The sequence below is a fragment of the Cyanistes caeruleus genome, chromosome 7 (genome assembly GCF_971803275.1).
Source record: "Cyanistes caeruleus chromosome 7, bCyaCae1.hap1.1, whole genome shotgun sequence".
NCBI lineage: Eukaryota > Metazoa > Chordata > Aves > Passeriformes > Paridae > Cyanistes > Cyanistes caeruleus.
In genome coordinates, this window is record NC_141707.1 from 40305 (window position 1) to 65095 (window position 24791).

The 24791-nt window shown below is 37.0% G+C and overlaps 1 pseudogene; it reads right to left on the minus strand.

The window, feature by feature from the left end:
* Positions 1-7062: 7062 nt before the first annotated feature.
* LOC147652046 (receptor expression-enhancing protein 3-like) lies at positions 7063-23148 on the minus strand (annotated as a pseudogene).
* Positions 23149-24791: the final 1643 nt, after the last annotated feature.

Consider the following 24791-nt stretch of genomic DNA (forward strand, 5'->3'; position numbering starts at 1 on the left):
AACAGGGAGGCAGTTCAAAGGGAGGGTACAAAGCATCAGCTGATCAGAGATATCCTGGAGAGGGTAAAAGGCAGGGTTCACAAAATCATCATCCAATGTGGAGGTAGTGGGGGAAAGTTGGGTCACATGGACTAATCAAGCGCTGAAGTTCAGGGGGTTTCCGAAGTGGAATTCCAAGCATGCGGTGGGCTTAAGACAGATTGACAGGAGACTCGGGGTAGATTGACAACATGGGGTGGGAGGGTCTCATTTGGACCAAACTATCAACTTGGGTAATAACAGAACATAACATTAACAAGAAACACACTACAACACGATACACTAGCCAACAGCAGTTTTACTTAAGCTGCGTGAACCCTGAAAGAACCCCATAAGAATGTACTGAGTTATGCAATAAACGAAGTTCACTTTTACCTCTATGAGGACTCCGTGAATATTCCAAGTGGTTTTCCTTTAGTAAGGTAGGATGACTTTCCCTCGGTATTCTTAGTTCAGGAGAACTAAAATTAGTAGAAATATTGTCTGGAGTGGTGCAGCTCCCTGAGGAAGCAGTGTGGGCCATGCAACATAGTGAGTGTGGTACACAGGAAGAGCTAAGTGAGGGTCAAATTACTCCTTGCCTTTGAACTGTTACAGCCTGGAAAAAACAAACTTTCTAAATAATTTCTAAGCTTCCCCGTGAAAAACAAGTTTCGCTATTTAAAGTTTTTTTTTAATAAGTTGAATGAGAGATAAAAGGGACAATATCCAGGCTGGGGTGTTCGGCAATATGCCAAAACCACACAATTTGCTTAAGGCAATGTTCTTATATACTGTTACATTACAGGAGTTACGTGCATATTCATGAGAGTTTATACATTATTCAAACATACCTGTGAGTTTAGATGTTCCAGGAATTTCTTTTGCTTGGTTTTAACCTTTGACTTGTCTTCATGCCATCCTGTAGATTAAATCAATATATTTTATTTCTTCTTGTGGTTCTATCCTGTTGTTTTTACACTACCTGCTAACAAAGAGTCAGTAAATTCTTCTTGGTGTTCTGGTTTTTGTCACTGTTCTCTTATCATTCAGCTAGGATAATCCACCAATGTGAGAATCCACCTAATTATCTTACACCATTTTCTGAGTGGTGCATTTTAATATCACAGTCTCTATTTTAATATTACGCTATGGCTTAAACTATATTTATCACACTGCTGTTTATATAAGCTATATGGTGCATACATAAACTCACCGGTTATACTATACCAAAAAGCAGTTAAAAGAAAATTGTACCATATCAATATATTTGTGACTAATAATAATAATAATATGCAAAAGCTAATACATAAATACAAAAGCCAATACTATATTGTCATTTATAACTTTCCCTATCTATGTAGTCACAGTACATTAGCAGACAATAGTGAAATCTTTTGTTTTGAACTCCTTGTAGTCTCTACTCCAGCTTGCTTTCATGATTCCTATCCTAATGCAAACAGAGCAATCTGTTGCTGAAATTTGGCAAAGGCAGGCAGATATAAGACAGGCTCCCATTCTGTCCCCTGAGTACATCTACATAAAGGAAGAAAATAATTTTGGAAGTCTACTGCTTTTACAATACATATTAGATTTCCCCTCCTATTCCACCATTTGTTTTCCCATACTAGTGAGGAAAATAGGTAATGCCTCAGAACTTAAAAAGCCCCCAGAAACAAAAAACAAAACAACTACAACAAAACCCCCACAAAAGACCTGTCACCATTGCTGTTGCTGAATAATTAACATTTTAACCTAAGATGTATGTACCAGCATTAGTTTTGAATTTTCAGATTATTCCCCGACTGGATCTTACCAGCATCAGGTAGACAGCTTTTAGTCCACTTTCCCACTACCTGCTAAACGTTAGTTGAAGAAATAAAGGAAAAAAGTCAGCATTACTTTCAGACATCCACAATTTCTTGGCAGGGTGCTTGTACTGCATGAACTTTTCTGACATCAGAAACTGAATCATGGCAAGGTCCCTTAAGAGTCAGTGTGTGCTTCTGGGATGGATTTTCATAATGCTTAAAAATCATTTATTGCTACTGTCTTTTAAATCTTTCTCCTCAATGAACCATATAAAAAATATATTTTATTGAGGCTTGGAAACAAGCCTTGAGGAAGCCTTGCAAACAAGGCCTAGAAAATGTGGTTACTGAGGTTTTTACTTGAGTTTTGGTAGGGGTGTTAACAGATGACTTGAAGGGAGGTTTGAAAAAGGAAAGGGCTAAATTCACCTATGCATGTCCTCCTCTGGACTACCAGAAGAACCCTGACTAGGGAATACAGAACAAAATCAGTTTCATGTCCAGCAGTTCCACAGGAAGTTACACTCTTTTGGGACATTGAGCAATTCAATTTTAATTCACTCTGAACCAAGCACCTAATCAAACCAGGTGACACTATAGTATGTTCAAGTTGCCTCTGGCAGGGTACATTTTATTTCAGCCTAAATCAGCTTCAAACTTGGGGGCAGAAAATCAAGAGTAGCTTAGTCATAATTCAACGAGTTTTAAAAGTTTCTCCAAACTTCAGATAGATTGTTTTTGTGTTTGAACCATTATAATAAGTAACAGAATACAGATTACATAGTGACTAGGTTTATAATAGTAATTCAGATAATAAAATATCCACTGCATCTTGCTCAAAGCAGTATTTATTAAAGACAGCATCAAGGTAAGTCAATGCATAATGAAGTTTCCATCCTACAAATATGTAAACAAGTTGACAGCAAGTTATTACTATAATATAAAAATTAAAGCTTACATTGCATTTTTTTAAAGCTACTACCTTCAGTCCAAATGTATATTCTGTGGTTTGTAGCATTTAACAGTATAAGTTCTTGAAAAATGTTAAAGTATTGCCTTTGCACATACATTTTTGTAGAAAAAATACCTTAAAATACCAACTTCCCATTAATGAAAGCAACACCAAAAGTAAAACATATTTTTGTCATGAACAGTACATTGAATGCGCCCAGAATTTTCTCCACCATTCTCTTTTACTAAGTTACCTTCTATTTTAAAATTCATTATATTTTGCAAAATGTATATTGGATATTATTTGGTTAGTTTCACATAGCAAAGGAATTAGCAATATTGGCAATTACATTGTAATCAAAGTCCAGCCTAAGCTTATTTGCAGCTGAGGCCACCAATTTAATCCTCATCTCAGACTGGGTATTTTAGAAGTACAGTAGGCTCTTGCTAAGAGAGCCGTCAGTTCAGATATATTTTGGAAAGGCTTCAAACCTTTATACGATTTAAATGGAAATACATATTCTCCTTTAAAACACTTTTAAACCCCAAGTCTTTGTTTAAGTACACCAGCAGTCCTGTTGGTGGCAGTCAGTCAGTTCTCAGAAAACACTTTTTTCAGAAGATTAGATAATTTGGCATGAACTACATTTTACATTCCAAATCCACAATGAATAATAAACATCAATTTTTAACATTTTTTTCAAGAAGTTTCCTGTAAGAGCTAGACAGATGACTTCTGCAGTTGCTAAGGCAAGAAAAGTTTGAAAAATTCCTGTAACTAAAGTTAAAAGATATATTTCAAACCCAAACTAAACTAAATTCAGTAAGGAGAACTATGTATCACTGGGATGAAAGCTAATCATGCCATTGTGTGCATTGTTAGCATCAGCTAACAATGAACAGTAAGAGGAAAAAAATTAAGATAATCCAGTGAACAAGTCTGAGGATGAATTCAAAGATCAAAATCAGTCTGAGATATAAAAAGAAAATATTTTTAGAGTTGGCTATTAGAATGAAGACAACAGCTAGGAAAACATTGAAGATTTGGTCATGTAAGATCTGAAAGAAGTACATTTTTATGCAAACAGTAATGAATATTAATAACACTGCCAGTTTTCCTAATTCCATGCAAGTTCCAGATAGAGGAGTGTTTATTTAGTCTTTATCACTACTGAGTTGGCAAGTTAAGTCTGCCAGAAGTTACAGCCTCAGGTACATAGAGACACATAGAGCAACTTCCTGACATGAGTGTGGTAGAGCCTAAAATACTTCAATGATCTCTAGTCCTAGAGATGGGGTAAAAACACAACTCCCCAAACAGGATCTACATGAACTTGTAACAGGAACTGTAATTCTGAAAAAATGGCTTACCCTACTCCTTCATGCAGGATTATGACTTGTAGAAAGAGGATCTTTTTTTGCAATGCTTGCTGGTAAAACAAGCATGATTAGTTATAGAAAAATGTGTCAGCAAATGCTCAGCTATACAGTAAGAGTGTCCATCTCAGGCCCTGGTTAGTCTACTATTCAGAGACTGGTGAGATGCAAATACAAGAGCTCTAGGTTCCTCAATTTCTTATGTACCTTAACATACAGACAAGCCTCAGGGAAACAGATGAGAAGCACAAACACTCCTGGGGCAGAAGTCCCACACTCCCAGGGAGGTTTTTTCTTGATCACTCCTTGCCTACAGCTCCTTAGAAAAGCTGGATAACTAGGTACAGTTTTGTTTAGGGGATGGGAGTTTTGCACTGTACTCATTTGAGAGACAGCAGCCTTCCTGTCTTCTGGTATCAAACTGTGTTTCTGAGTAAAGTATTACAAACTTCATCCTTTTAATCACACATGGCCTGCTGGGACTTCTCACTAAAGCACTGAGGTTCCTCAGAGACGCTCTAAGTGCTGTTGCATTTTGAGCACAGCTTTGCACATGGCTTGCAGACATTTCCCACAGCTAGAGAGCAACACCACCAACAGCAGATGATTGTCAATACCTGGGGGAAGGTCTGAGGATTGAAGTCAGAGATCGAAGGATATGAGGAATCCATGCTATGTTCTCTTTGAGGCAAGTCACAAGGTCTGTCCCAAAGATACATAATAAAGTACTATCTGCAAGAAATGGGTTGTTTCTCCCTAAAGCCACAGTAGAAATATAGTCACACAGAAAATTAGAATCAGTCTAATTCTCAGAACTGCAGAAAATAATACCAAAGGTGACCTAAAAAAGTAATTTTGACAAATCACTGCATTGAAAGTCATTTCAAAATTAATCTCTGTGTAGATATGCCATGGGATTCTAGATTATAAAATGATTCACTAAATCAACTAGATCTTTAGAAGAAGCTATATGCAAATATTTTAGTAATAACTTTAGCAATAAAAAAAAAAGTACTACACAGACCATCTTAGAATCCACATATAGTATGAAATATACACTCATACATGTTCTAAAGTACATATATATAAAAATATATTTTTTCTTAAAGCAATGTAGAGCAAAACTAAACCAGGGCCTGACTAACCTATCATATATGACTTTACGGCAGCATGACTTGAACACACAGCTCATGGGCTGATAAGATCCCTGAGGTGCATCACTGGAATTGCTACAAGTTTTACTTACCACAATTTTAACCAAAATCTGACTTAAATCATGTTATATCTCTTTAGATGGAGGAAGACAGACACGAACAAAACAACCCACAAACAAAAAAAACCACCCAAAACCCCAAAACCACAAAACCTACGCAGCCCGGTAATACATAGAAAGGCACCTGATAATATCATTAGTAGCAGATATCTACAGCATCCTAAGTGTACTTAAGGAATCAAGATGAATTTTAAAAATATCATGAAATACAAGAATTGCTGGCATTCAAAATGTAACTCTAGCCTATGTAGCAAGTCACTAAAATGGCGTGCAGTTGTAAATCATTAAGAGTGTGCAAAACTATACAGTTTTGCATAAAGTGCTGTATGTACCCCAGTTTGCTAAGCTTGGCAATATGACACAAAATGATGAAGTTAAGGATGTATCCTACCTACCTCATCTTTCCTTTTCCTTTCCCACCATCACCCACTGTCCTTTAAACTGTACATTTAAAAATTACGCAAAGGCCTTTTCAGGAATTGTAGTTCAGAAAAATGTTTCAAGTATATTTATCTTACAGTGTAAACTTGGGGACACTATGGTTCAATTTTCACAAGCTCTACATACTTACAGCTTCTCTTAATTCAATTTGATTTGCAATTATTTCAATCTGTTCAATACCTCTGGCAAAGGAGTATTTCCTATTACTCATTTTACTCCTATTTAAGGAGTGCTGAAATCCATGCTGTAACTTGTCCAGATTTAAATCTAAACATGACACAATTATAGAAAAACAGAGTAGTACTTTATCTGATCACTTGGGCTCACAAAACCAAGTCCTACCATATCTGTTCATACAGACTCATTCTAGGCATTGTACACAGATCTTTAACACTTGAATTCAAGTTACTATAGTACAGCAGTTGCTCTTGCAGGAATTGTGCAGTACACGTAAAAGTATACAACGGGTCTCTTCTTTACTCTGTATTTTAGTGATCCGTATCGTATCTGAGGGGAAAACAAAATTATAATGAAGTACTAAGTCACATGAAATGGAAATATGATTCACCTCCCCACTAATCCTATTTAGCAAATGTCTTCCAATGTGCTTTGGACACCCGGTTTCACTAAGAGAATCTACCTATGACTGAATAAGATAAAGTTTCAACAGAATTGGGCAAGAAGAGTAAGTATCAATTGTTTTCCTGGAATGACCCAAAAACTTTTATGAGACTTCACAGAGATTTATACTGGAGTATCTTTAAATTTTGTGATGCATGCACTAGGATGCTAAGTAGGATCTTCTCTTTGTAGATCACAAAGAGTCAGGCTGTTTGTCTATGGCAACTAAAAAATTCTGAATATTCTTTATCTATTAAACAGCAGATGTTTAAGTGTGCACAACACACAGATAATATTATTGTTATCCATACCCCTTTCAAGGCGAACACTTCCTGAAATTAGGCTTGGTGGTGCCAAAATTAGCATTTCAAATACAGAGTCTGTTTCATCTCCTCTCCCTTGCTCCTTGCTTCATTAATTTCATACATATATTTCCCCTAAACACATCAAACTACAAAAGCTCCAAACTTAGATATTGTTGTCACATGCTTTCTTCCCCATTTAGCATTCTGGAACCCAGTTATTGTTGACAACTTCTCCAATATTAAAAATAAAAATAAATTTCTGCACTAAGAATAATGCCAATATACACTGAAAGAACAAACTCAATTAACCAGGATTATACTTGCTTCTTTACGGCCTTTAATAGTTTTCACAGACTTCATACTCTGAGTTCTGCGAAGGCCTCTCGGAGCGAACATTTCATCCTCCGAATGTGTCCCCTCCATCTCTTCATCTGTTTTATCATCTCCAGGATTTTTTTCCAGTGGGGTTTTCTAACCTTTAGAAAAAAAATATTTAAAAAATAGTAGCTGTAACTTTTTGACTTCTAAGAAAGCAGCGATTTTTATCGTGATTTATGCTTTTAGATGATGTGCTTATTTCAAAACAGAAACATCTACTTTGCCACGAGTTTGGTGCTTCTAATCCTGCCACTTGGTTCCACATGTATGTAATGCAGTGCTTCTTCAGTTGTCAAGACTGAAATCACAAGTTTGCTGACATCTTCTGCTTTACACTGAACTGCAAAAACTTGAGTTATTATCTAAAGAAGTACCTAAGATTTTAGGACACAATCCACATGAGAAGGTGGTTACACTTATAATAAGCCTTTAAAGATCCCTCCCAATACAAACCATTTGATGACTTGCATTCATAGGATCTTTCTTCATACACTCATCCTCCTGCATTTTTAATACCAAAGCTTCTTTCATTTCGGTAACACACCAAAGTACTGTTAAGAGTTGTTAACATACTACAAAACCAGGACCAAGATTATTACCGAAGACTCTCACTAGAGGGCACTAACTGCTTAAAAATACACTCCGAAAGCTCCTTGGGGTCCAACAGCCCCGAATCTCCACCACAGACCTATCGCAAAGCTACCAAATCCAGTCTGATTCCTTCCTCCACTGAACACTCCTTTTATCCCAGAATCTACTGGCGGTAACACTCAGGAACACCTTTTAGACTCTAAACCAAATTTTATCAATGACCTGTGTACATTTTATCTTAAGCCAATATTTTATTTAGGCTTATCTAATTTTTTTCATCAATTTTTTTCCCTAGAAATTAGAATCACATCATCCATTCCACAGCTACTTGAGACAAACATTCGGTCATTCTCTTCTGCCATTTTAGAGGCAACATGTCTCTGCTTCTAGTACAGTTTCAATTAATCTTTTTCAACACAGAAGATTTGAATCACATCTCTTTCTCTGTTTCAGAGTAGCAGTGTTTGCAGTGACACCAATACTTTTTTATCTGCATTTGTAATACCTGATGCATCGGCATCCCATCTGCCTTTTTCACAGCAAGAGCACTGCCAGCTCAGCATCATCCTACAATCCACATCCTACAGCTAGGCCTTTTAAATCAATTTGCAGAGAACTCCTGGCCCAGACAAAAAATAAGATCCAGCTCAGCACAAGAGAATATTGCTACACAGTGTTCCTAAATCTATGTGTACTTTTGATCTTTTTTAAGTTCCTAATGCTGAAGAAAATTCAAAGAAAACATGAGAGGTGTATGCTAGATGAGACCAGGACCAGAAAAGATTAATTAAGTTCAACTAGCTGTAAGAAAGCTTTTTGACATTTGAGATTGAATCTCACAATCGGTGATTATTTATATAGTATAAACTGAAGAATTTTTTTTTAAAAAATTAGAGCATTTTAAAGCTATTTCAGATAGGTAAATAATGCTCTCTTACTGAGGAACAGATCCTGCACAACAGCTGCAGTGACATTATCTCTAGTGCAGCTCTTTGTGAATTCTTGGCTTTCTCTCTAGCCAGAGGCTCCAGTTCACTCTGCCCTGCACAGGATACCTTCTGGAAACTCCAATTCAGATTAGGTCCCTTCAGCTGGTCACCTATTCCTTAGAATGGGCTAGCACACTATTCATGAAATTCCTTGGACCCCACAAATGCTATCCATCCCCAAAATGGAGGGATGAGAAGGAATGACAGTCTTAGGTGAAAAGAAATAGCCCAGACCCACTTCTTTTGTGGGAAACAGCAGTTCCTATACATCACAGTCTTGCTATTTAAAAATTACGTAGTTAGCAGACCTTCAGCAAAACCTTCCTTCAAGCATCACAAGCTCAAGGGCAAAGTGATGATGACAATAACAGTATATGTAACATAATAATGAAATAATACTATCTTTCAACAAGACCATATATTGATCACCACACACCATCGTCTGAGTGTTAATAGACATCAGTCTATTATGACAACTTGATGCCTTTATTATTCGTATCACCATATACAATTTTACATTTTGATCTATTACTACAAACCTGGTGTTGTGGTTTTAAAGCAGTAACTAAAAAATCACTAGAAAACTTACTTATTTCTTGCTGCGAGATGTGGACTAGAACAAGAGCAAAACAGGCTTAAAACTTAAAAGGAATAAAGAAGGTTTATTAACAAAAACTACAAGAATAAGAAACCAGAATAAAACCTCCAGAACAACCCTTTTCTGGCTCACTACCCAACCATTCCCTTGTTCACATGACAACATAGAGACAAAAAGAACTCTTTTGTTTAAAACAGTCCCAATTCTTGCTAGAGTCTTTTCATCAGTCTTTGCAGAGAAACAGAAGTCTTCTTCTGCTACCTATGGAGTTTCTCACAAGAAAACTATTTCTTTTATAGCTTTCTTTTATAGCTCTGATGCCAGCTGCCTGGAAATTCTGCCATCGGTTCTCTCCTCTCGCTTCACATCACTCTGAGGTGTGTTATGCGTCAAATGAGTCTAGGGATGTCATTTTTAAGGCTGAGTTATTCAAAGGCAAAAGTTCTCTTCATGTGTCTCTGTGAGCTACTCTGGAAACAGAAGTGTTCTCTTTGCCTCTTAAAGGCTGCAAATCTTCAACTATTACTTCTCCCCCTCTGTTCCAGCATCTCACAGTACCACAACCACTTCACCATTTGCTCAAAATCCTCACTTTGAAACACTCCATTCCTCCCAATATACTGTCATGAATTAAAGTTTTTTTCAGAACACTACTGTCCATCTCCATAGCTTTAACAGAAAAATATTTCAGCTTATTAAAGCATCTTCTTCTTTCTCTACCTCCTCTGAGGCTTAATTCCTTTCTTCACTATCTTTGATAGTTTATAGGGTCTCTTTTACATGCTGATCACTTTCTCTCTCTGGAAAAAAGGATTAATCTGCAAGTCTCATCTGGGTAATGAAAGGGTTAAAATCTTGCCCAGGCCTGGTAGGTGGTTCTCTTATCTCTGCCAGAGCGGTGGCTAGAGATGTCTGCGATGGCCTCTCCTTACTTGGCAGTCTCTGGTAAAACTCAGCAGTGGCAGAAACTGCAACCGAGCCAGGGGAACTGGCCTGATCCGGCCTGGGCCTGCTCACCTCCCCGCCACTCCCCTCCGCGACCTTGTCTGGCCTGCTGTGGTGGAGGAGGAGGCTGAGCCGGAACCTGTTACTTCTTCAAAAGCCAGAAACCAAAGAGAACAAGAAATTCTCGGGTTTAGGTCTTAAAGTAGGTGTTCACAGGTTGATCTCACTTTTCAATGGTCAAAACCACTGTCAGTTCTCAGAAATAGCTAGTTATTGGTCGGAGAAAAAACTCCCATCAGCCTCCAGCAGTTTTAACTTCCCTGGCTCTCAAAGCTAATATTAAAGGTGAAGAACTTAATCTATAAAGCAGGAGATTGGGAATACTAGTATCATAAAGTCACCCCAGGACACCTGGTGAAGTAATTTCTATTAATTTTCTCTTTTATTTACTGAGCTTCCATATGTTTTCATGTTTAACTTCTTTTACATTTGTCACAGAAACACTACTTAATCATATAACGTTTGACTTCCAATTAAGTTTTACTTTGGTAATAAGTTCTTGTTGCCAATTGGCAATGACAGGAGTAATGAATACAGTGTGATTACACTGGGAGTGGATGAGAGAAGAAAGTAATTCAGGAAGAATTGAACTGCCATAATTTACTTTGAGTGTACTCTGTTTAAGTCTACTGGAGTTCTTTGAGGCCTTTTCCATTTAGAAAGAGGGTAAATGCATTTCTGCTCTTCCACTTTTGCTTTGGGTGAATTGTTCTTTTAGGCAGGGAAAAGAAAAGATACATACCTGAAGATTCACTTGCAGAGGCTCTGGTTTTCTTTTTAGCTTCTGGCAATGTCTGATAAGGTCTCTGTCCAACAGACTCATCTCCTTGTATAGCAGTCAAATCATGCATACTGAAACTTCTCAGTTTCTCAGTTATTGCACCTTGGCTCTGAAATACAACAACAGTATCTTTGGAAACCAGGCAGAGGTTTAACTTTGCTGCTCAGCTTGGGTTAAGATGTTTAAGCCCATGCTTCCTTGCTGCACAACAAAATACATTGAACATACACATGCAGCTGCTTTACATCTGATTTAGGTATTACTTTTACCCATGCTTAACTGTACATTGCTTGCAGATGACAAAGTTACACATGCTAGCAGCTTAATTACAAATGCTGCACTTCACTCCTTTAATCAGAGCAAATAAAGACGTGGGCGAGGGCAAGTGTTTAAAAGAAACACACATCAGAAATGTTAACTTCAAGCATAGCAGCTCAAGGTAGCATGACAGTAACACCTGCATTTTAAAGAGTATGGTTGAAGATAGTTTTCTTCTGCTATTTTATATTTTATCCTCCACAAATCTGAATAAAGTGAAGGAGAAACATGTTAAAAATACAATCTGTAACATTAATTCAAATAACTGAGAAACTGGCAGCACTACAAAAGGAGCTCCAGTTGACAGAAACTTGAAACTACAAACCAAAGAGGTCCACTCTGGACTACAGGATAGCAAGTTCTCTTACTAGTATAGCTTCACTGACATAATACCAATGCAAAATCGAATGCTACACAGGAGAATAGTTAATCACATATGAACATTAAGTATTCCTTCTCCAATTGTCTTCACTTCTTTTCTGTATGGAACATATGGAAATTTCCCTGTTGGAAAGAAAGGTCATCCAGCAGCTCTTTCATCTTACATTAGATGATGTTACTACTAAAGCATTAAAGATTAATTTATTACACAAGCAACTAAAAGAATATGACCACGAGTAAAGTACTCAAAGTCATGTTAAAATAACACCTTATTCTTCCCTCTCTGGCAGAAGGCAAAAAATAACCATTTTAGGGAAAGGTTAACAAGCCTGTGCATGAATTCCACTTCAAGCAAGTGTTAAAATAGTTAATTTCATTCTTACAAATGAAGATTTTATGTAAAATTCTTTGTTTGATCAGCATGTTAGCTAGCAGGAGCAGAAACCTGGGTACAATTCCATACAACTTTTTCTGCAACAGCACCAGCAGAAGGCAATTCTGGTGTTGCTGGCCACAGCCGTTTGTTCCCGCACTTATGACAACAACTGTTTGCCATTGGTAGACCAGCATACTGAATTATTCCATGCTAAGAATAGCCATGTAAAGTGAAGAGACAATTGAATGAAAGCTATTTGAGTTTGCTTGGGTACCAAAGGGCAGGAGGGAAAAGTGGCTGAAACCTAATTTTAATTTTCTAATGACTAGCTATTAGTACAGTATATAAAATTAACATAGTGAACAGAGTGCTATTTAAGCACAAGAAACCTATTATAATTCTTACTCCACCATTCATACATTGTCACCAAACAATAACAAAGAAAAGGTTTCTTGTGAGAGAAGTAGGAGCCTTAACTTTTCTCTCTCTTTCTACAAACTTGTATGATTACTCAGTTCTCAAAAACTTAAGTACAGCTTGCCTTTGAGTTAAAAATGCCCTATGAATGCTGTACAGTGTCTGTATTAAAGGTTATAGAAATTATGAAGTCAAATTGATTTCCCCAAAATGGCTTAAGACAGGTCTCCTAAGGTTCCTCCTAAGGCAGAAAAAATCCTGCCCTTCCACTACTCCACTTCTTGTACTGAAAAGCATTTCAAGTAAAATACATCAGAAACCAGCTATACTTTACCAGCTGCTAGGACATGGAGAAGAGGACTGGAGAAAGAACTGCTTCTTTTGACAAGTAACAGCTTACAGTATATACATTACTCTGCTATAGCATAAAGACTGTTCATCAGTCCATGTCCAATGCTTGAAGAGGACTTAAGTCTCAGTCACTGAATGCTGGTGAATATGTAAAATGGGCCTAGTTGGTTCACAGCAGAATCCATACAAATTCAGCACAATTCCACTCACCAAATGTGAAGAGTCTACTTAAAATAGTGACAGAAGCTGGTTTTGGCCAGCAGCAGAAGTATAGAAAGACACTTGTTTAGTTGCCCAGAAAGTTCATTCATCATGTGATATACTACAAAAAGACATTTGGAAATTGTATAGCAACTAAACATAACAACTAAAATACTAAGAATTCACATTACAAGCCTGTAGTTCTTATTCCACTGTAGATAAAGGACTAGATCCAAGCTAGGAACATTCAACCCTATTTTCCAGTGAAGCTTTTGGATACAGAATTTTGTTTTTCAAAGGGAAAAAAAAAGTCAAGGATGTGCCATAAAATAACATTGTGCCCTTAACCAAACTGCATGGTTGAGCTGGAGCTCCTGTGGCGCCTCAGAGAGGACGTAAATGGGCCCTTCGTTTCAGAACTACTTGCCAAGATGGAAAGTTTTACTCAAGTTACACACAGTTACACACAGAAAGCATTGAGAAGTTTGAAAGGATATGTATACAAATAAAGATGCAGTACACATGCCTGAGAGTCACAGTAGGAGTGGGAGTTGCACAACAACCGGACAGTCCCCATCACACATACTAACCCTATATAGATACTCCCTACAGTGCCTCCAGTCTCTATCCCACCCCTGGGAACATCCAGTCTAGCCAAATCAAGATTGATATCTACTTTAACTCCACTGCATAGACTGAAGGACAAATTCAAGGTGTTCTGTGGGAGTGTACATAGCACTGTGCTTACACTGCATGTAAGACTTAAGATTCTTCCACCCCCACGCTCAAAAGCAGCTGTTAATTGCTTTCTGCTGAAGCAAAGCGTTCTGTGAAGATCTGGATTACTATCAGCTTAGGATAAAAGTCTGGCTGAAAAATATTAAATTCTTTCCTACTGCAGGAAATGTGTGATTAAATGTTCTCCACTGCAGGAAATGTGAGAGTAACATTGACATTTAAAATAATGCTTTAAGAGCTTTGATATTTTGTTTGAAAGGTCAGAGTTACAGCTTGAAAGCAACATGTTTGCCCTAAAAACTGAAATTCAGTTGTAGGTGGAGCAGAAGAGGACCTCCTGCTTCCACTCCCATGCCATGGATATGGCAGAAGCTGCCAGCTCTCCGCAGATATACACACTCCAAGATGCTGCTCAGGAGAAGATGGCAGAGCAGTTACCACTGGTGGCCAGTTATACTGACAGTTCCTGCCAGTAAGGAAGGTATGTATACATTAGGTTGCACTCAGGCCAGAGGCTGGTGACTAAATTACAGCATAAAAGATTGAGACACATATATTTACAATGCCAGGGGAAGAAAAAAAAAATTTTAAAAAAATCACACAACTTAGCACTGAAATTTCTATGTATGCAAACACTGAAGAGGGATGAACTGTGAAGTCTGTGTGTTGTCTTAAAGAAAATGCAAGTCTTTGAGAATGATTTTTCTTCATTATTCAATAGCATTTCCTAAAACATACTAACCATTTTTTGGAGTCCACATTCATTAACAGTGACCAATGTGACCAATTAAAGTCATAATATGTTTTTAAATCAATTTTTAAAAATAAATAAAGCCTATTTAAGGGTCTCCTTTCAAGTCTACTCAGCCTCTGGTATGTTATTAGTATGCAGTCTCATCAGCTGACCCTCATAAATGAAATTACATTTTCTATTCTGTTATTGAGCATGTGCTTTTACAGTCTGTATGCTTAACCCAGGGAAGTAAACAAACACCACTTTGTCTGCCTCAGGGACTCTTTGTTCTTTAAATTGGACTTGCACCCCCCACTGGCCGGGATCACTGACAGAAGCTGCCTGCCTCCCTTGGACGAGTTCTCAATGGACTCTACAGCATGCAGTACCCACATTCTCAGCTCTTCTCTCCCTGATCCAATCCAAGCTGACAGGGAATGACTTCTGTTCCCTCTCAACGTGGAGAGGGACTCCTGTCCCGTGAATAACCTCTGCAGCATGACAGGCTGTCCCAGCAGGGAGGAGGATGAAAGCAGTACTGCTCCCCATAGTGATACTGGCTGTGTGCCACAGCTGGCTGCAAGATACCTCCTTCCTCTGCCATGTCCTGAGTGAGAACAAGGGGAAGTGTGAGCAAGGCCAGGAGAATAACAGTCAATTAGCAAAAGGGCAGCAGATTCAGGATGACTAGAACACATTCAGAAAACACAGCCCTCAAAACATATTATCATCACCAATAACACTTTACAAATTAACACTATTTGTGTAACCCCATAAGCTGTGAAATACCCCCCGAGTATTTCACAGCTTAATTAGCAGTCCCCCTGCTCATAATGATAAAGACACCAGATTTCACTAGTAGCTCAAGAAATCTGAATGCATGGGTTGGCAGAAATTGAAACACAGAGGTAACCATCATCTCAGAAGACCTGAAAAACAGAGGAGTATGAGATGTATCCAAGTATGAGATGTAGCACTGGAACCTAAGCGCTGTGAATATAATTCCCCCAAATCCATAAACAACTGAGCTATTGAGGTATCTTGTTTTTGATTCCTTAACTAATAAAAATTTCCTTATATACAAATTCAGCACAGACTATCATCTCTAAATTTCCTGAAATCAGGATTTCACAAAGATTTGTTTTCTGACATGCTTATTTAACACTATTTTGCTCATGTATTTAGTAGGTTTTGAAACACTACATTTTATATGACCAGTGGCTAACTAGTACCAGCTAAAAATACAGTATGAGAATGTAAGCTATAAGTCAATACTCTTGCCAAATACATTTAAATTTAACTATAGGGGAGAGGGTTTAAATCTATGTCAAATTTCAGTAGACTCACCTGGCTGGCTGCTCCAACCTCCCTAACAGAGCCAGCATTACCTTTTAATGGTAATCCCCTATTCCTTTGACAACCCTTGAAGAAAATCACTCTCTTCCACATTTGATATTCAAAATATTTCAGTAAGTTTCCAAGCCATTTTTAACACCCTCCTAAAGTCACTATAAGCAGTTTTCTTGGACACTTTAGTGTCTTTTGACATAGGTTTAATCTTGCACATGTTTAGCCTCTCCCCCTCTCCTAATTTGAGATCTGCTATGTCAGAATAAGTATGTGTGCTCTATTTAAAAAAAAAAAAAAAAAAGAATAGTGGTGAAAGTGTGTCCTGATCCCACTACTTCAATTCAATTCCTGAAATCATATAGCATGCTCCACCAGCTCTTGGTGAAGGGATAATAATTTCACCTGCTAGAGGCAGCAGTTAACTCTTGAAAAACAGGGAACAAAATCAAGAACGCATGCATTGTGTCCATTTGCTTGCATGAAGCAGGCATGCTCAGCATTTTGGAATGACAAACATAAGAGGCTTAACATGCCAAAATAAAGATTTTATTTATTTTTTTTTCAGTGAGTCTTCTCTTTCATCTGTTTAAAAATCGTGCCTATTTTAGGTCTTGGTATTGTGGTGGTTTTTTTTCGCAAGCATCTGATCTGCACTGAACTAATTCTGTACAAATATTCATGAGCGTGTTTAACAAGTTTTAACAAAAAGAGCAGGCATCTTGCGAGTCACAGCTGAATAGCAATGAAGTCTAAACATAGACATTTCAGAAAAAGTTATTCATTATTTCAGAAAAGATTGAGGAGATATTGGTGTTATTTATTTTACAGTACTTCAGTTACACCCTAAAAGTTACCACAGAAATATCCAACCATAGCCAAACATGAAGAACACACACAAATCCTAGGAATCCTTACAGGCGCTTCTTGTAATAAATTTGTAATGCAAAGAACTTGAATTTTAGCATTTAGCAATTAAACTTGATTTCCCCATAGAGCACTTTGGGTGTTTGTTTGTTGGGTTTCCTTGGCTCGTTTAAATAACCTATTTTCACTCTGGATACTTTAATTCCTTTGGTGGTGCATTCTATTGCATTCAAAATTATTTCATGTCTTAAGGCATTATTAAGAATTTGAATAATGAAGAAGAAACCCACAGTGATCAAATGCAATCACTTTCTCAGTATTTTAGGCTCATTATGACCATATTTTAAAACAAAAAGTTACAATGCTATACCAGCCACATGCATCTTTAAGAACAGAGAAAATGAGCAAACAAGATATACACGACTACTTTTCCAAAGCTTTTTGAGGTAGCACGTAAAAGTGTAGTTTTTAGGAATGTCTTTTATTTCTAATGCAGAAAGTTCACATAGAAGCCCAGACATTTAAGTTAATGCCAGCTGTACATACTCGACTTTGACAGGCAGGGATCTCTTCGTTGTTTTCTGTTATCTACAGACAGTGTTCAGGTTTTCAGTGCTGTTACTATGAGCACAATGGTTCCATTTATTCCCAGGAAGAAATTAATCATGATTGCCTTAAACCTGTGATTTCACTTGGACATACAACTTTTTCTCTCTATACCTTTTATTTTTTCTTTTTTTCTTTTTTTTTGTGTGTGTGCGTGTGTGTGTGTGTGTGTGTTTTGGTTTGAATTACTATTAGGTAGGATACACATGGTCTGAAGTATATTCCCTTCAGTGGTGCACAAATTGGTTACAATCTTACATATTAGCCTGTATTTTGTCTTTCTAGACCCAGAGCCGTCTGAAATATTAAAGGTAGTGAATTTTTGCGGGAAGGTAATCTAGAAAAAATGACAGATTACTTCATAATTTAATGGCAAATCCATGGCAAAGAAAATGTATTCTAAACACCAATAGGCAGGCTTATGCTTAGCATAATAATTTAATAATTCACTCAAGTTGCAAACAGGTTAATTGTGTCAAGATAATTTTTATCGATGGTAGTAGTCCTTCATGCCTAAATTCATTATGTGGCATTACCTCAGGATGATTGGAGAAAAACAGCAGAAAAGCCAGAAGTCCTTTAAAAAGTTTGTTTACCAGTAAGAAAGCACAACACAGACAGAAAAGAAACAATGGACATCTATGTTAAAAGCCTGCACAGAAAACTGAATGGTAACTTTTGAATTTAGAGTAAATTGATCCTCATAATCCAAGAAATAACTGCAAGCCATCTTAAACAAAAAAACAACAAACGTACTATGAGAAGAGGGCTGCAAGCCTTGAATTGTGTCCCAGGATTTCAATACACTTGCAGAATTTATCTTTTTTATATAAGAGTGGTAAATCCCCAGTGCAATGACACTGATATCAAGCTCAAAAGCAATTAATGCAAGCAGAAACTTACCTTTACAGCTGCTGTCACTGCAGCAGTTGCTGCCAAATTCAACTCCTGCCTTCCAAAATTCACCATGGCCTCATAGCCTCTTTCTTTGGCTTGGACAATGTACTCATCAATCTCCTAAAAGAAAAACGTATTTAAATTTTAGAGGGCTGTTCATAAGAGAGCAAAGTTACCCCACAGTATTATTTTCCCATCAGTAAAGGAAGACAGAAAAATATTTAAGAAAATATTTAATGGGATATATCTTTGTATACAGGTGTTTTATTCATTACAACTCTCTCATTAAAAAAATTATTATATGTGGTCAAACAAGAAGATAAAGTACATCACTTCAGTACAGCTCAGAAACGTTGCAAAATGTTCCTTAGAGAGTGTAAGCTTAACTTGTTGGACAGAAGTTCTTCAAGAAATATCATGCATTTCAAGAAATAACATCATCTTACATGAAGAACTCAGTCAGCTCCCTAGAAAGGTAGAGTCAACTTGCAAAGAACTTCCAAACCCACAGCTTTGAAATAGTTAAGTACCAAGGACAAAACAGTTACGACATTTATCTCCAGCTCTGGTAAATGCCTGGAGTTGAAGATAAAGACTGCAAGGTACTTCCCAATAGTTTGGAGAGTACAGGGAAGTATCCCTCTAGCTCACAAAGTTGCAAGTTGTTTATTGCACAACATTCAGAATGTCAAGATACTTGCTCTGTTCCTATCAGTGACAATCTTACTACCTGCTTTACCTAATAAAGGCCAAGCCTAGCACTGACCTTCAGGAATGCTCTTTTCTGTAGTGTGAGGTTTCTCAGTGCTTGTCTTCAGACCTTTGCTAATTGCTCTTTCCCCTCATCCAAACAGGATGCTGAAAAAGAGCTAAGCAGAGCTGTGTCCCTGTCATACTTTGATTAAAGCAAACCATCTTCTGGCTATTTTTATGTTTGGGTATTTACTGCTGCAGACTGGTTTACCCTTTAAACAAGTCTCTCCTCTTGTCAGTTTGCGAACCAAAAAAAGTCATTGATGTCAATCATCCTGAGGAGTGTTATTCCTCATTTATGCTAGAAAAAAATGTTAACATTAACAGCTTTTAGTAAAGCTGTGTTCATACATTCACATGCTTGCAGTAGAAAGTTAAACTGCATCACTTCCACTTAACTGGGCTCCTCAGAGTGCATCAAGTAGAGCAGGGCACACGAAACTCTCATGTTAATAGGAAGCAGGACCTGGTCTGCTCAGGCAAGTTAAACAAAAGCATAGACATGGACAATCATGTGCACTTGCTTCCGCTAGTCCAAATTCATGCTGCCTGGCAATACAGTAACAAGCTGCTCTGCTCTTATACTGTATCTAGCAACAGCTTTTATTTCAGCACATGTTGTTTCCATATTAGGCATTAAAAATCTGAGAAGTTATTTCTTACCCTTTCTTTAGAAGAAAGCAGTGGGTGGAGGAATTTTCTGTAGATTAAACTTGTCCCTCTAGTATATGGGGAAAGGAGCCAAGTAACAAAAGCTATCTTCAATTCATAGTACAGTGGAAACCTACAGACAAGTTAAAGGTTGCACAAAATTAACAACTGCAGTAGAAAATGCACAGTAACTAATCTTTATAAAGAGATCTATTAAAAAAACACAATTATATTAGCATTTAGGATTCTTCAAATACAAGAAGTTACATCAGACAGAAATTAAATGAGTTACGGATTTATGGACTGTCATTTAAGCAATCAAAACAGTTAATATGCTTGTTTTTCATTATATATTCCTACACAGAGAAATTCTAGGCCATCCTTATAAGAGTTTCATTCTCGTATTCAGTTTCTACAGTGGAGCTAGAAATGTTATAATCCCTACTTCAAGTAACAGTGTATAGCAAATTTGAAAGCAGATGCTGTTCATCTATGCACCAAGATCTTTTCCTGTAAAATGGGCTATTAAATTAACGTGACTTCTTTATATAAAATAAATCAATACAACTCCAAAAACATCAGAAACAAATATAGTTTCCTCTACAGTTCATAAAAAGCAGGGTCTTACCAAGAGACTGTTAGGTCAGTTATCGTTTCAGTAACTATATAAAGAGCACACACAATCCAGTACATCATCCAGCGAACCTGAAAATTAAAATAGCATCTTCACTAAGAGCTTTAATTTTACTTTTAGACATAATATACTATACACGGTACATTTTTTTCCGAGTTAGCACGGCAAGACATTCAACAGTATCTCAGTCTTCATAAACCAGGTATCAGGTGAAATGATCAGGTGAAGATTCCAGAAGATTTCTGTTCATAAGTAGGATTGGTGGCAGCTGCAACAAGCTCAATATGAAATGGCTGTGTCACCAGGATCACAAGCTCACATAGGTTGATTTCACAGATTTGATTCTCTCTCTACAAACCTTTAGCGATATAAAAAAACCAGTGCGAGATCAGTAGATTATCCTAAGTATGGAAAACAAATCCCACCATAACACTAACAGCTATTTCATTCTCTTCCACACTCAACCATATGTTCATACCATGCACATGAAAGTCAGCATTAGTGAAGCATCCCTTGCTTTCATTTCACAGTATGTGTTATTCAGCTTCACATTACCATTACATTCCACCTGTGTGATTACTGGTATGGTATTAACACGGAGGCAAGGCAACATAAAGAGCATTTGCATGGAGATTTTAATTCTATTTATATGCCAAGAACTACAAAATTCTTGTTAATTAAAAAGTTTATGTGTTAATGCTTCAGGGATTTACAGGTAGAAACCTATTTTTGTTTATGGCTTATACTATATATCATTGCTTTGAAATCAGACTTAAAGTTCTTAAAATAGTATAATTTGTTTTATAACAAGTAAGATAATCACTCCTTTTTCTTGAGCATTTGTTCAAATTTGGTTGCATCAGCTGATTACATGTTTCAGAATAAATACTACAGAAATAGTTCCTATGCATTTGTCTTCCCTAAGCTAGGAGATGCCAAAAGCAATGTATTTCCAAAATGGGTCACTGCAAACCACCACTGGTTATTTGTACAAACTGAACATCCACGTGTTCTTTAAATTCCTAGGAAAATACCCTGCAACAATGCATAACCATTTAGAAACAAACAACCCCTCCAAAAAACCAAACCAGCAAACAGTAAAACAAAACCACCACAACTGTTAGAGACTAGTTGGAACCCTAAATTCACGGTACTCTCTTTCAAAGGGAGGATATATATATTCCTTTGAAGGTGTGTGTATATATATATATATATATATATATATATATATATACACATACATACACACCTTCCCACAGAGGATGTGGCTCAGGTTTAATCTTCCCTTTTAAAACAATCTTATTTGTAGTGGACTTAAGTAACTACTCTAAACCTAATGATACACTGCTGCCTATTTCATGGATGTGCATTATCATTTAAAACCACTTCCTCTGTCAGAACCTGAGACCCATTTATCTTAAATGTAAAGCTTTTCTGTGTTTCAGTTTGACAAGAAACTCAGTCATGTGATAACATTCTTCAATTTCTCAGAGGATTTAGATATTTTAGGGTTGAATAAACAAAGACAAATGTACACAACAGCTGAAGTCATTGCTGACAGACCATGTGATATTTAGACTGGTGACCCTTCCATGAACCAGAGTCAACACCTGAATGAAAATCAAATCTAACCTTGCCCCATCAACTTAAGCAGAATGCAATGCAACCTTTAAGAATCCTTCCAAGACTGTATTTTTCCCCAATATAATTTATCTAGGTTGTTCCTTCCTTAATCAACATCTATTAATCCAATTAAGAACAGTGTAAGTGGAATTTGTCCTGGGCTTCTAGGAATAGTATAAATGTCTTGCAAGAGGGCACAAGAGATCTGCCAGGAGACCTCCTGAGGACTGGGCAAAGATTCTATAAACCACAAATCATATTCTAGTATGCAGTAACTAATGCAGTAGGTACCACAAGTATCAATGATGTAACAAATGAACATGTGTGACTTAGAGGGGTTTTCATAGCAGAAAAAAAGAGAAAAGGACATGAAAAATTGAAGGTCAGATTTCACACTACTGAACACTATCACCTACTTTAAGTAACAGAATCTTCAACCAAGTTTTATTTTTCATGTTAAAAAAAGTGATTAGAGATTTGTTTAGTTGAGGGGTTTTTTCCTAGCATCCAAGCGTTAAGCTCATCTTGGTTGGTTTTGTCTGAAGCACATTCTTTCAGGTCAGGATTTTGAAGCCAGTATTTGAAAAGGCTGGTCTGTTCAGACATAAAAACTACATTTCAGATGCTTATTTCAATTGCTTTGATGCAATACAGTGAAAAAACATCTCAAATATCTTAGTCAACTCCATTCAACAAGGAAAATTGCAAGAACAAATAAATCTCCTCAAAGGCCTAGATTCTAATTTTTAGCACTGAAGTCCGTAAGTTTTTTAAATTACCATAAGCAGCACAACACCCTTTTTATCCCCCCCGAAATAATCTTTGACCAATTTTCTGCATCATGACCTACACAACAAGTCAAGATGTCTATTCTTTTTGTTTGGTTGGTTTTTTGTGGTGGAAGTAGTGGCTGGGTAAAATATTTTACTGTTACAAAGCTCTTATCAATTCAGCAACAAGCATAGATGGCTTCTGAGCCACACAAAACCCTGGAAAGGAAGTTGTGCTTGGACCATAATGTGAGTGGCGGCAGACTTGTGCCATTTCGAAAGCTACATTTAAATCTAAAACATTTACTGTGAAAGAAGATTACCCTGTTGGGAAGACGACAGCCATGGATCATCCCTAAAACGTATCTGGACAGTCAACACAATCACCAATGGAATGATAAGAATGCGTCACAAAATCTCCACCAATTCCCAGAACATCCCACAAAATTCCCTAAATCTTCTCAAAACATGACCAAATTCTAGAAAAATATCCCACCAAATCTCCACAAATTCCCACAAAATACATGAAAAATCCCTCAAGATCCCTAAATCGCTTCAATATCCCACAAAATTCCACAAAAATCACACTAAACCTCCACAAGTTTCCACAAAATCTAAGAAAAATTCCTCAAAATACTTCAACTCTCCTCAAAACCACACAAAGTCCTTGAAAAGGCCCACCAAATTCCACAAAAATCCCACAGAATCTCCACAAATACCCACAAAATCTAAAAAAAAATCCTCAAAATTCTTCAAGTCTGTTCAGAATCCCACAGAATTCCAGACAAATCCACAAAAATCCTGAAAAATCCCACAAAAATCCTAAAATCTTCTCAAAACCTTGAAAACTTCCAGAAACACCCCGCAAAATCTACACAAGTTTCCATACAATTCAAGAAAAATCCCAGAAAATTCCCTAAATCCCCTTAAAACCACACCAAATTCCAGGAACATGTCACAAAATTCCCTAAATCTCCTCAATATCCCACAAAATTCCAAAAAAATCACACAAAACCACCACAAGTTTCCACACAATCTAAGAAAAATTCCTCAAAATTCTTCAAGTCCATTCAGAATCCCAAAAAGTCCTTGAAAAACCGTACAAAATTCCAGAGAAGTCCCACAAAATTCCCTAAATCTTCTCAAAACCATACCAATTCACAGGAACATCCCACAAAACATCCGTTGGATCCCACAAAATCACACAAAATTCCCTAAATCTTCTCAAAACATGACCAAATTCTGGAAAAAATCCCACCAAATCTCCACAAATTCCCACAAAATACATGAAAAATCCCTCAAGATCCCTAAATCGCCTCAATATCCCACAAAATTCCACAAAAATCACACAAAACCACCACAAGTATCCAAAAAATCTAAGAAAAATTCCTCAAAATTCTTCAACTCTGTTCAGAATCCCACAGAATTCCAGAAAAATCCTACAAAATTCCTGGGAAGTGCCACAAAAATCCCTAAATCTTCTCAAAACCCAAACAAATTCCTGCAGCATCTCACAAAATCTCCACCAATATCCAAAAAATTCAAGAAAATTCCCTCCAAATTCTTCAAGTCTCCTCCAAATCCCACAAAATTCAAGAGAAATCCCTCAAAATTCCACAAAAATCCCACAAAATTCCATAAATCTTCTCAAAACCCAACCAAATTCCTGCAACATCTCACAAAATCTCCACCAATTTCCACAACATGTAGGAAAAATACCTAAAAATTATTCGTCTCCTCCAAATCCCACAAAAATCCCACAAAATTGCAGAACCATCTCACAAAATCTCCGGAAATTTCCACAAAATTCAAGAAGACTCTCACAAAATACTTGAAAGCTGCTGAAAATTCCACCAATATCCCACAAAAATCCCTAAATCTTCTCAAAACCCAACCACATTCCTGCAGCATCTCACAAAATCTCCACCAATATCCAAAAAATTCAAGAAAATTCCCTCCAAATTCTTCAAGTCTCCTCCAAATCCCAAA